Consider the following 13,781-nt stretch of genomic DNA (forward strand, 5'->3'; position numbering starts at 1 on the left):
GAATTATAAAAGGGTTCTTCATCTCTTATCTTTGTCTTGTTCTTCTTCTTTTTTTTTTTTTTCCCTTGCTGTCGTTGTGCAATCTCCTGCCATCCTGACCCTTCGTCTCTGGATTCCGACTTCTTTTTTATTCTCTAGAAATTTTTTTTTTTTTTTTTTTTTTTTTTTTTTTTGTCTTTTGTTGTTGTTGTTGTTGCTATTTCTTGGGCCACTCCCGCGGCATATGGAGTTTCCCAGGCTAGGGGTCGAATCGGAGCTGTAGCCAGCGGCCTACGCCAGAGCCACACAGCAACGTCAGCCGCGTCTGCAACCTACACCACAGCTCACGGCAACGCCGGATCGTTAACCCACTGAGCAAGGGCAGGGACCGAACCCGCAACCTCATGTCTCCTAGTCGGATTCGTTAACCACTGCGCCACGACAGGAACTCCTATTCTCTAGAAATTTTAAGGATCTCCTCTGCAAAGATCTTTAGGATCTTTCTCTAGAGTTGTAGAGTTCTGAAATCCCATGATGTTTTCTTTTTCGTCCATTAGACTGATCATTTGGGGGAATTTTTGATCTAGAAACTTGTGTCCTGAGGTTCTGGAAACAGTCTTCTTTTTTAAAAAAGATAATTTCCGCCTCTCTTGTCTGTATTCTCTCTCTGCCTACAGTTTCTATTTGTCTCTATCTTTTTGATCACTGTTCTGAGATATTTGCCCGCATTGCTCTTTCATACTGGCTGTTTAATTTTTCATTCATATGATCGTATTTTTTTAATTTTGAAGGGTTCTTTTTGGTTTCTTGAATGTTCCTTTTTATAGCATCTTTTTTTGTTTGTTTGTTACATGAATACAGAGTAACAGTGGCTCAGCCAGAACATCTAGTTTTCTTTTTTTTTTTTTTTTTGTCTTTTTTTGGGGGGGGCATTTCTTGGGCCGCTCCCACGGCATATGGAGGTTCCCAGGCTAGAGGTTGAATCGGAGCTGTAGCCACTGGCCTACACCAGCGCCACAGCAACTCGGGATCCGAGCCGCGTCTGCAACCTGCACCACAGCTCACGGCAATGCCCGATCGTCAACCCACTGAGCAAGGGCAGGGATCGAACCCGCAACCTCATGGTTCCTAGTCAGATTCGTTAACCACTGCGCCAGGATGGGAACTCCTAGTTTTCTTAGTTATCTTACTCTGAATGAGTCCCTATGTTCTCCAAGCTACCGTTTGCTTTTTTCACTTTTTTCCTTTCTTCTCTTTTCTTTTCTGTTTCTGTCTTTGGAAGCTTTCCTGGTGATATCTGGCTTTCTGTTCACATTATGAGAGAAGGGCTCATTAACAAGCTGATTGTAAGTCTTATGTGGGTGGGGTAAGGCTTCTTTCCCGGGGGTCCGGGCGCTTTACTGAGGTAATCTACTTGACCATGTGCAATGAGACCCTCTACAGTCAAAAGTGTTACCATAAAACAAAACAGAGACAAGGCTTAAAAATCTCCCAAACAGAACCCCTTAAGTCGCCATGTAAGCAGAACTAAATCTAGCTTCTTTCATGAACATAAGCTAAGCCTAACTTATTTCCTGTAAATGCCTCTGATAATCAGAAACGAAACTGAAGAAATCTTCCTAAAATGGTACGAGATCATCTTCTTTAGCCAATCCCCTGCCATCTCGAAACGCCGAGGATAATAACCCATCATCGTAAAGGGTAAATGTCTTCCTCATTTTCATTTTTTTTCTTAGTGTCTAAAGGCTTTGTTGTGGTATTTGGATCATGAACTAACCTATTTGTAGGGTCTAAAGTCTTTACTGTGCTGATACTAGGATCACCAGCTAACTTATTATTAATGTCTAAAGACTTTGTTGCAGTGATATCAAGATTATGGGGCCAGGAGTTCTGGTTGTGGCGCAGTGGAAACGAATCTGACTAGGAACCATGAGGTTTTGGGTTCTATCCCTCACCTCGCTTAGTGGATTAAGGATCTGGCACTGCTGTGAGCTGCAGTGTAGGTTACAGACGTGGCTTAGATCCTACATTGCTGTGGCTGTGGTGTAGACCAGCAGCTGTAGCTCTGATTCAACCCCTAGCCTGGGAACCTCCATATGCAGCAGGTGCACCAAAAAAAAAAAAGGAGGATTATGGGGCTAGATTTTATCAGTTGGTCTCAAAGTTTTTGAGTGTGTTGGGTAGGGAGGGTCTTGGTCTTCACGCTCTGTAACTTCTGCACTTAAAATATTTCTACGTCTGAACATATCTTGGTCTTTCCTTTTTCCGGCTGACATGTTGTTGTCTACATTCCTTAAAAAAGAATCAAATTCCTTCCTGAAGTTGGATTTCTATAGTTGATATTTTGGTTTGAATTCTATGTGTTGTGGTCTGAAAGATGGTGACATATATACTCTTTTGGTGAAAAAAAAGCCACCGATTCTCGTTTCATTTTATCAGCCATTTTCTTTTCTTATCTCCTGGGTGGACACACCACTCTTCTTCCAGGGTGGGGGGAATGGATGGGGTTAACTCCTTTGGAGACTTTCAATCATGCCTCTATTTGCAGCCCCTCATTCACTTCCATATTTGTTGGACTTGACCCTGGTTCCGAGACTTCCTCAAGCACTGAAATTGCTTTCATCACTACTTCATTTTAGGTTTCTTGGGTTTATCTGACTCCCAGATCCCCCAAAAAATGTCCATTTCTTTTCTCTTTGTCTTTACAGGTTTAGGCTTAAAAACAAAAATCAAAAAGACTACTGTTGATTGAACTTGGTGTTGGAAGTGGCAGTAGTAAATATATGTTTAATGAACCATCTTTACCCAGATGCCTTGTGAAGGTGGGAATTTTTTTTTTTTTTGCCTTATCTAAATACATTTTATTTTATTTTTTATTTTTAATCTTTTTTATTAAAGTTTAGTTGATTTACAGTGTTTCTTCAATTTCTGTTGTATAGCAAAGTGACCCAGTCATACATATATGTACACTCTTCTTTCTCTTTTAAAAAATATTTTTTATTAGGAGTTCCCATCATGGCACGGCGGAAACGAATCCGACTAGGCACAACGAGGTGGTGAGTTCAATCCCTGGCCTTGCTCAGTGGATTAAGGATCTAGAGTTGCAGTGAGCTGTGGTGTAGGTTGCAGACACGGCTCAGATCCCGAGTTGCTGTGGCTCTGGTGTAGGCCGGTGGCTACAGCTCTGATTAGACCCCTAGCCTGGGAACCTCCATATGCCGTGGGTGCAGCCCTCAAAAGACAAAAAAAGCCAAAGATGTGTGTATGTATATATATATGTATATGTGTGTGTGTGTGTGTGTGTGTATTATTAAGGCATAGTTGATTTACAATGTTTCTTCAATTTCTGCTGTCCATCAAAGTGACCCAATCATACACTGTTCCCCGTGCTGTGCAGTAGGGGCCCATTGCCCATCCATTCCAAATGTAACAGTTTGCCATATTATCTTCCTTCATCTTCTTTTAAACTGTATGAGGGGCAAGAGATCCAAAGCTCTTATTGCTCACTCAGTGCTGAAGGAAGAGGAGAACAGCCCACAGATAACCACCCCCTGAAGAGACAAATTGCTCCCTTATGGGAAAATTGATTCATAAGATCTTTTGTCTTATGTAAGTTCCAAAGGGACCTACACATCTTCCTGATATTGACACAAACAGAACAGGCAAGTGAGCATGCTTGCAAACAAAGGAGCTTTATTTTTATTTTATTTGCATTTATTTTTTTTTTTTTTGTCTTTTCGCCATTTCTTGGGCCACTCTTGCGGCATATGGAGGTTCCCAGGATAGGGGTTGAATCAGAGCTGTAGCCGCCAGCCTATGCCAGAGCCACAGCAACGCGGGATCCGAGCCGTGTCTGCAGCCTACACCACAGCTCACGGCAACACTGGATCCTTAACCTACTGAGTGAGGCCAGGGATTGAACCCAAAACCTCATGGTTCCTAGTCGGATTTGTTAACCACTGCACCATGGTGGGAACTCCCAAAGGGGCTTTAAACAGGAGGTTGCAACAAGGACCTATTTTTCTCCCATGTGGCAAAAGCATGGTGCATCTCTGAGATGGGCAACCAGACCTGGGCATCCTTCCTAAAAATAGTTGATAATAGCCACGTTCTGGGTGTCTCATCCCAAATCCAGAAACAGTAAAAATTAAAACTAGATCAGGAAAAGAGAATTTAGTAAGGGTTTATCGTGCACAAAAAGAATAGTACACAAACTGGGAGAAATCAAAGCCAAAACTGGTAGATGCTCAGAGGCATGACATTATAGGATGACTTATAAAGATGAGGGTGTTGTTTTAATAAACAACCCCTTACAGTGACTGGTTATTACAATGGGGTCTCCAGACCATTGAAGATTCCTGTACTCTTTTAGGAAGATGGCAAGTTTGTTTATGATTATCAAAGATAGTTCTAGAAAATACCCTAAGTGACATTCAGCTTATGTTCGTGAAATAAGCTAAATTCAGCCCTGCCTACAGGGCTGAAATGTTTTGTCTTCTTGGGTATTCTGCTTCCCTAAAAAGGAAAGATGCCACAAGGCAGCTTGGGGCGGGGAGTGGGGGAGGTTTGGGGTTCCATGTGGGGAACTTTCTGGAGAGTCTCCAGTGGCATTTTATTAAAAGTCACAGGTTTGATTTCAACTGTACACACTTAAAGAAAACAGTGTGATATCTCTGAATCTCAGTTTCCTCATCTTTACAATGGGAATAAAAGCACAGATCTGTACAGTCATTACACTGGCTAAATGCGTTATATTCTAATGATCTCAATCAATGTGTGTTGAATCTGAGTCACAAATAACCCCCATGTCTGTTCCCTTCCCAGTTACTTCCACGATGGCACAGATGTGACAGGAGGAACCTTCCTCATGCCTCACACACTTTTTTTTTTTTGTTTGTTTTTTTTGTCTTTGTTGTTGTTGTTGTTGTTGTTGTTGCTATTTCTTGGGCCGCTCCCGCGGCATATGGAGGTTCCCAGGCTAGGGGTCTAATCAGAGCTGTAGCCGCTGGCCTACGCCAGAGCCACAGCAATGTGGGATCCGAGCCACGTCTGCGACCTACACCACAGCTCACGGCAACGCCGGATCGTTAACCCACTGAGCAAGGGCAGGGACCGAACCCGCAACCTCAGGGTTCCTAGTCGGATTCGTTAACCACTGCGCCACGACGGGAACTCCCTTTCCTCATTTTTGCAATCATGCTTTACTTATTAAAATGCTTAGGAAAGAAGTTAGTCTCCCAAAATGTATTTTCAATACAGCTGAATTTTAACTTTTTTGGTCTGATATTGTTCATGGACCTGTTTCTTAAAGGAAGTAATACACATTGCCTCCCTCACCTCATTAGAAGGTTTGGAACGTATTTTCATGCTTCCTTGACATACTTAGGTTCTTTGTTCAATTCCTACATATTCCCATTGATTTTCTAATGATCCTTTGCAAAGTGGGGAAAAAAAAAAGTTTTTCTTATTGCAAACTCAATATAGTCTCATGACATAGAAACAAAAATTGTCAGTTAGAAAAAAAGAAAGAAATCCCACCAGCACAGAAACAATCAGACCCTTCATACGCACACACACATACCCAAAGAGGCTGAAAGAAAATGACTGATAGATGTGACTGCCTACAAATTAGAAGTTTCTCCATGTCAAAATCCACACAAACAAAATAAAAAGCAAACAGCCAACTGACAAAATATTTGCACTAACATGACAGATAATGTGGTTAATAACTTAAAACTGTCATTCCTCCTCGCCTTTTAATCTTGTTTCTCCAGCCAGACCTTGGGCTGCCTGAAGGCCAAGGGCAAATCTTCGGTTTGATAGTGGCTCTTGTTTCAGGGCTACCTCATCCGTCCTTTCCAAACTGAACTGGGTTGAGCTGAAGAAGGCTGGATTTGAAGTTCATTTCTAGATCTGTCTCATAGCATCGCATGCAGAATTGATGTTCAATAAATATTTGTTGAATGAATGAGTGTGCAGAGAATAAAAAGTCATTTCTTCCCTATGAAGTGCTGTTGTTACATATTGGATTTCTGTAACAAATGGAGCGATGTGTCCCTCTTGCCCTCCATGCCAAACCATCAGCTGTTGAATTTCCTGCTTTCACTGTGCCTCCTCCTCATCCAGGGTGTTGTTTCAAATCTCTGGGCCACAGGAAATCAGAACACTTCTTACATACCAGGCACTCTGCTCGGTGATGGGGATATAGAAACAAATACAACCCGCAGGTCCTTAAATAACTCTCCATCTTGGGAGGGAAGCTGAGTCGCTGCTCAAACAGTCGTGATCGACTTTGATAAGCATAACGCTGGAAAGATAGGCAATGTGAGGAGTGTGAGTCAGAAAGCTGGATGGACGAATGTGGCCCGTGGGAGAGAGCAGAGCTTCACACCTCCCACCATACAACTGGACTGAAAAAACAGGTTGGGGGGCAGGGCATGGTCAAAGAACCGAATAGCCAAAGATAAGCTGAATAGCAGACAAAAAGAAAAAGAAACATAATTTTTTTTGAGTTTTATATACTGTTAGTACTTTATTTTTTTATTCAAGTATTCTTGATTTACAATGTTCCTTCAATTTCTGCCGTACAGCAAAGTGGGCCAGTCATATGTATATATACATTCTTTTTTTTTTTTTCATATTATCTTCCATCATCTTCTAACACAAGATATTGGACCTACATCCCTGGGCTGTGCAGTAGAACCCCATTATTCATCCATTCTAAATGTAATAGTTTGCATCTCCCAACAGCAAACTCCCCGTCCATCCCACTCCCTCCCCCTTCCCCTTGGCAACTGCAAGGCTGTTCTCCACGTCCTTGAGCTGTTTTTGTTTTGTGGATAGGTTCATTTGTTTATTGATCGCCTACAATATCTCTGGCATGTTGCCAGGCACTTCATATGATAGCTAATGATTCTTCTAATGGCTCCTCGGACAAAAGAGGAAAATAAGACATTAAGCAACGGGATAAATGTCCTGTAGCCATTAAAAAAAGGACTCAGGCCTCAAACCCCAAGGTCTTGAATGTCATTGCTTTAGGGGGAGTCCGTAGAGCTCACCTGTATCTTGAAAGGATGTGGCTATAGGGAGAACTGAAGTTCATTCTAGTGTTTTTTGTTCCAAGAGGAGGCCCCAGCTGGGGCAGGTGGAATGCTGGCTGGGCAGTAAGTACACCTGTAACCATGACCCTCTTTGCAGCTTCACATTCAAACAAACTCTTCTTCCTGCAGGGAGGCAACTGGAGACGCAGGTTGACTACTTGTGGCAGGTTCAATCTGATTTGGAAGCTTCTTTTCCTGGAAGTGCTCAGGGGAACCCAATATTTAAGGACTCCTCTGAACCAAAGGTCCTGCTAATCTATTATCACCCTCAACATGACACTGGAGCTGTTTGTTTGTTTTTCAGAAATTGGCTGCATTGATTTTTGCCCAATGTTAAACGTTGCCCGGCTGTCTGGAAGGCACTGAGGCGAGAGAAAACAAAGGCCGATCAAAGACGAAGTGGAGTTTTTCTACAGGTTAGCATTCGAGGAGATGCAGAGTCTGCCCCAGATATTCTTCCTTCTCTCTGACCTAACACAACGCCCACAGTTCCAGTATGAGCATCAGAGTAATTTCAGAGCCAGGAGCCTGAGAGACCATCCAATCACCTTAGACAGTGGCAAATAAGTCACCAAAAACTCACTGCCACAGAAGTGGCTTCCTGAGGTCACACAGAGAGATACTGGCAGCTTTTCCAGCCATGAAGCCCCAATGCCAGGCACCTACAAGTCACTTGCTACCTATTTCTGTGTTTATGTATGGAGTCTTATACAACAGCACCTTCAAAGGAATAGAATTATGATGCCACAATTTGCAGGTAGCATTTAGTAGTAGTATTCTTAGTAGAGGGAACAGATGAAGAAAGACATTAGGGGTAAGAATACGAGGGTGTCATTTAGGAATAGGGAGAGTTAAGCAAAATACAGGGCACTTGTAGGGGATAATGAGAGAGGGGGATACAATGATAGATTAAGGCCACACGGTAGGGAGCCCTGAATGCCAGAGTGAGACACCATACCTCTGCCTCTGCCCCACCATCTAGAACCTTCAGACCGTTTGCTGAGGATGGAACATATGGCTTGACTTCTGTTGAAATCTGATTCCATCCTTCACCCACTCATTCAGCAAATGTTTATTGAGCATGTACATGTCAGGCACTGGACTAAGTTCTGGGGATCCCATAAAAAATGAGATGAAGTGGGGTCCTGACTTCATAAAACTTATATTCCCATGGGATATAACACAACAAACACAAATAGATGAGCCACAGGCTAATTATAGATCGTGCCACATGCTCTGAAGAAAAGCAGAGTGACGTAATAGGGACCAAGCTGAAGGAAGAACTTTAATGGTCAGAGAAGGCCTCTGTGAGGAGACGGCATTTGAAATAAGACCTGAAAAAAAAAATGAGATGGAGCCAACCATGCAGGGTGATGGGATAAGCCTGGTTCAGCCAGACAAAACTGCAAGTATTAGACTCTACAGACAGCATGATGATGGGAGAAAAAAGAATGTATACATGTATGTGTAACTGGGTCACCACGCTGTACAGTAGAAAAAAAAAGTGTACTGGGGAAATAACAATAAAAAAAGACTCTACAGATAAAAGAATAAAATAAAAGGATGAGAAATGCGTAAAAAGAATTGAGGGGATCACAGAATGGTGTCTTGAGCAATTAAAAACAGGACAGGCCCAAACTACAGGGAAAGAATAAAGTCCCCTCAACATCTAGGTTAAGCTCAATGGTTCTCAAACTTGAATGAGCATAAGAGTCTCCAGGGAATCTGTTAGAAAATCACATTCAGGGGTTACCGCCCAAAAGATTTAGAAAATCTTTAAACAAACACTTGAGTTGGTTTTGATGCAGGTCCTCCATGGAACACATTTGGAGAACTGCTGAATTAAACAGTCAAGAAGAGAGACTGTTCAGTGGGCACAGGAGGGGTGTGACAGGTGTTGGGGGACAGGGGAGGGAGGGGTTCCGAGGGAGGATGTGAGGGTGCACCATCAGCCTCCTGCTTCTATGCCTTGTGGTGCTTGCGTGTTCTGGCTTCTTCATGCCCAGATTGGTAAGCTGAGTCATAATGACAGCAGTGGAGGCTAAAGAATTCCATTCTGGGAACCCTGGAATCCCAGAGGACATCAGGATGGAGAATTGTGATGAGATGGAGGGATATTACTGCTAATGAGACCCCGGTAATAGTCATCACACCCACACTTGCCTCCACCACATCCTCTTTGAGATTCAGGTTAAAAGATTCCTGGCTTTGGGGGGAGGAGAAGGAGTTAAATACAATGCATTTCCGATGGGCTTGAGGTCCCACGGGACCAGCTGGATGTCACTGTGAGCCTGGCGTGGGCTGCTGAGGGGCTCTTCAAAATAGAGCAAAGCCAGTGGCAAAACAATTGGCTGTGGCGTTCCAAAGCTATCTGAGCAAATTACATGGATAGCAAGAGAGAGTCATTATGATTTATATAAATATATGTTGCAGATTTCATTAAGATTAGGCCAGCTTTGCAGTTATCCCTTGCTGGGTTGTTTGTCTGGTTCTTAATTTTCTTTTTTCTTTTTTTTTTTTTTCCTGTCTTTTTGCTATTTCTTTGGGCCGCTCCCGCGGCATATGGAGGTTCCCAGGCTAGGGGTCCAATTGGAGCTGTAGCCTCCGGCCTACGCCAGAGTCACAGCAACATGGGATCCGAGCTGAGTCTGCAACCTACACCACAGCTCACGGCAATGCTGGATCGTTAACCCACTGAGCAAGGGCAGGGACCGAACCTGCAACCTCATGGTTCCTAGTCGGATTTGTTAACCACTGCGCCACGACGGGAACTCCTGGTTCTTAATTTTCATTTGCAAATGCTGATTAGCCCCATACAGGACTCCTGGTGGCCAGGAGTCAACCCAGCCCTCACCTTGCTTCCTTTTCTCTAAGGCCTCAGGCAAGGAAATACCTACCTGGAGACAGAGCCTGGAAAAGACCTCAAAATAGACTTTCTCCAGGTAACTGCAGGCAAAAGAGATGCAGATGCACCAGTATAATAGCCTTCTCAAGTCATAGTCTTTCTAAGACCAGAGCATCACCTCTCAGCAGTCCCACTTGCAAATGGGCACCCACTCAGAGCAAGTGAATGAGATGACTGTGGTTTTCCATGCCCCCTGGGCAGTAATTCAATAATTCCTTTAAATTCAGTTATGAAGCCAGAGGTGGCAGGCAGTGAGACAGACATCAGGGGTACAAAGACAAACAAAAAACAAAAATCAAATGCTAAAATTCCTTGCTCTAAAGGAATTTGTTTATAGAAACCGCTATACAAACATGATTTCAGGTTAGAGGGAAGTGGAAAAATCATAATAATGCCGCACATAATCAAGCAGTCTGGAGGTTTTCAAGTCTTCTGGAAACATCATCTTTTATTTTTCCAAACGAGGTCTCTTGCAGAGCTTTACACAGTTTTCGGAATAATCTTTCTAAAAGGCCCATCTGACCATATCATTCCTTGGATTAACACAAGAATCTGCAAACTCTTTCTATAAAGGCCCAAATCGTATAGGTTTTAGACTTTTTAGGCCAGACAGCCTCTGTTGAAACTACTCAACTTTACCCTTGCAGAGCTAATGAAAAGCCAGACACAGCAAGTATATGAATGGCCATGGTCATGCAAGAAGAAGCAGCCAGCCAGACTGGGCCCATGGGTTGTAGCTTGTCCACCCCTGTCTTAGAGTCACTCAAGGGCTCCCATCTCCTTAAGCATGAGACCTTGAACCTTTCCACAATCCGAATCCCAGCGACCATCTGAGCACTCTGTGCCCTAACCCCTAATGACAGCCTCCGCTCCTGATAAATGGAATTTCCCATGCAACCTGAAAGCACCATAGCCTTTCACAAGGCTATGTCTTCTTATAGGCTGTTCCCCCTGGCTGAATGGTCTTTCCCTTTCATCACCAATGAAATTCCTATTTGTTCTTTATATTTTAGCACACATGGTTCCTTGCTATGGTCTGAGTGTTCTTTTGTCACCTCAACATTGGTATGTGGAAATCCTATTGCCCAGTGTGGTATTAGGAGATGGGACCTTTGGGTGACCTTTGGTGACATGACAGTAGGGCTCTCATGAAGGAGACTAATGCCTTTATAGAAGAGGCCCCAGAGGGCTCCCTAGCCCTTTCCACCAGGTGAGGGTTCAGCAAGACGTCTGAGATGGCCCTCACCCAACCAGGCTGGCACCTTGATTTTACACTTCTAGCCTCTAGAACTGGAAGATATAAATGTCTGTTGCTAGAGTTCCCACTGTGACTCAGCAGTTTAAAGACCCAACATGAGTGTTCATGAGGATACAGGTTCAATCTCTGGACTCACTCAATGGGTTAAGGATCAATGGGTTGCCACGAGTTGTGGCTGAGATCTGATGTTGCTGTGGCTGTGGTGTAGGCTGGCAGCTAGAGCTCCAATTGGACCCCTGGCCTGGGAACTTCCATATGGCACAAGTATGGCTGCAAAAAAGAAAAAAGAAAAAAAATGTCTATTGTTTATAAGCCACCCAATCTGTAATATTTAGGTATAGCACCCAAACAGTATAAGACACCCCTCGACTTATTTTTGGCAACACCTGATTCTTTTGAAATATTGTTTCTATGCCCATCTGCTTCACCAGGGTCTAAGTTTCTCAAAAGCAGGGATCACATCCTTACTCTTCTCTGGATTCCAGATCCCAAGACTGAAATGTTTGATGAATGAAAAAAGTTTCATCTCAGGGAAAGCTATAGTTTTGCTATTCAAAGTTCATGACAAGTTGATGAGAGTCAAATCGCTATTATAGGGGTAAAATCTGGTGAGTGGGGCCCACAGAAGAAATCTTAGGAAGAAGCAATACTTGAGTCATTTATGGTAGAAACCATAGGATTCCCATCAGCCTGGATTAGAACTGTCTCCCCTGTTCTGAGGAGGCAGAAACAGTGGTGAAACAGACAGACATGAACAGGCAGCTTTTCAGAAGCCTGTCAAGTAGGTTGCAGCGGGTAGGGACCAAGCGAGATCAGGTTCTAGTACTAAGAGTGGTGCTGGGAAGTCAATCAAAAAGTAAGGCAGGGAGTTCCCGTCGTGGTGCAGTGGTTAACGAATCCGACTAGGAACCATGAGGTTGCGGGTTCGATCCCTGCCCTTGCTCAGTGGGTTAATGATCCGGCGTTGCCGAGAGCTGTGGTGTAGGTTGCAGACGCGGCTCGCTTCCCACGTTGCTGTGGCTCTGGCGTAGGCCAGTGGCTACAGCTCCGATTAGACCCCTAGCCTGGGAACCTCCATATGCCGCGGGAGCGGCCCAAGAAATAGCAAAAAGACAAAAAAAAAAAAAAAAAAGTAAGGCAGAATAAGGAAAACAGAGAGAAAAAGACCCCCCCCCCCCACCACACACACACCTGTGGAAATTAAGGTAGCAAAACTCTAATCCTAGATGCCACACCCTGGTACTTGGAACTCATCACTCTTCTATCCTGCTGGCTTGGATCTTTTTTTTTTTGCAGGCCTCACTTGGGGCATATGGAGGTTTCCAGGATAGAGGTTGAATCGGAGCCACAGCTGCCAGCCTACACTTCAGTCATAGTAACATGGGATCAGAGCCTTGTCTTTGACCTACACCACAGCTCACTGGCAATGCCAGATCCTTGACCCACCAAGTAAGGCCAGGGATCGAACCCATGTCCTCATGGATGCTAGTCAGACTCATTTCCACTGCGCCACAATGGGAACTTCTAGATACCCCTGGATCTAGAGTCAGTATTGCTGAGTATCACTACTGACATTATCTGGTCTATGGTCAGATGGCCCTAAAGACTAGAGCAGCCTACAGGACCTGGTTGAGAAACCCCAAACCCCCAAACGGTCTAGAGACTAGACTTCATTAGGGTCAGTGTGGCCAGGGACATGCTTTTCCTTTCTTTCAACATGGAACTACCATTTTATCCTGTAAATTGAAGAAGAAAAAAAAAATCCACCATGGTCCATTCCTTTTCACTGAGATTCCTCTTAGCTTTCTTCTTTAACCTTCAGTATCCTCTCTGTGGACACCTCAGAGGGCCTCCTTCTAAGCTTTTTGGATGCTGGGGTTAGAGTTCAGCCTCCCCACATCAAGAACAGACAACAAAGGCTGTCTGCTGGGGAGGATTTGCATATTCAGCAGCCCAGCTTCTCTTTTCCTCTTCTCTATTAAAGACAGAAGGGGCTGCAGAAGCCTTGATCTCTGAGTGGTCGGTGGTCAGGAGGTGGAGAGATAAAACTGCTTTGTTGAGGACCCAAGGGAAGACTGAGCTGTGGCTGCCTGAGTCTTATCAAAAGAAAAACGGTCACAGCACTTTTATATTCTTTTAATAAGTAATGCAAGAAAAAAAACTTGTAAGTAAGAATATAAAATTAAATTTGCCGAATATGCTGAGAGTCAGTCCTTAGAGAAACTTTATCTCTGCTGCATAGTCAAACACATCAACTTTGGAGGCGCCTGGCAATTACTGCGTGGCATAGATTCAGTCTGTTCTCATGTAGGCAATATTATCTGGGACCAGAACAGGAAACCTCACTGCATATTTTAGTAAACACAGTTCTGAATTGTGAGGGAGGATTTCTGGGGGCTCTTTATGGATGTTGCCAGTAGGATCAGTCCAAATCTCCCAAGTGGTAGGACCTGTCAAGTAGTCTGGGAAGGGGTGAAGTGGAGAGAGCATACATTCTCCAGGGCTTTTGATAAATGGGCAATTCAGCTATAATGGAAAA

This window comes from Sus scrofa, unplaced genomic scaffold (genome assembly GCF_000003025.6).
Source record: "Sus scrofa isolate TJ Tabasco breed Duroc unplaced genomic scaffold, Sscrofa11.1 Contig1878, whole genome shotgun sequence".
Classification (NCBI taxonomy): Eukaryota; Metazoa; Chordata; class Mammalia; order Artiodactyla; family Suidae; genus Sus; species Sus scrofa.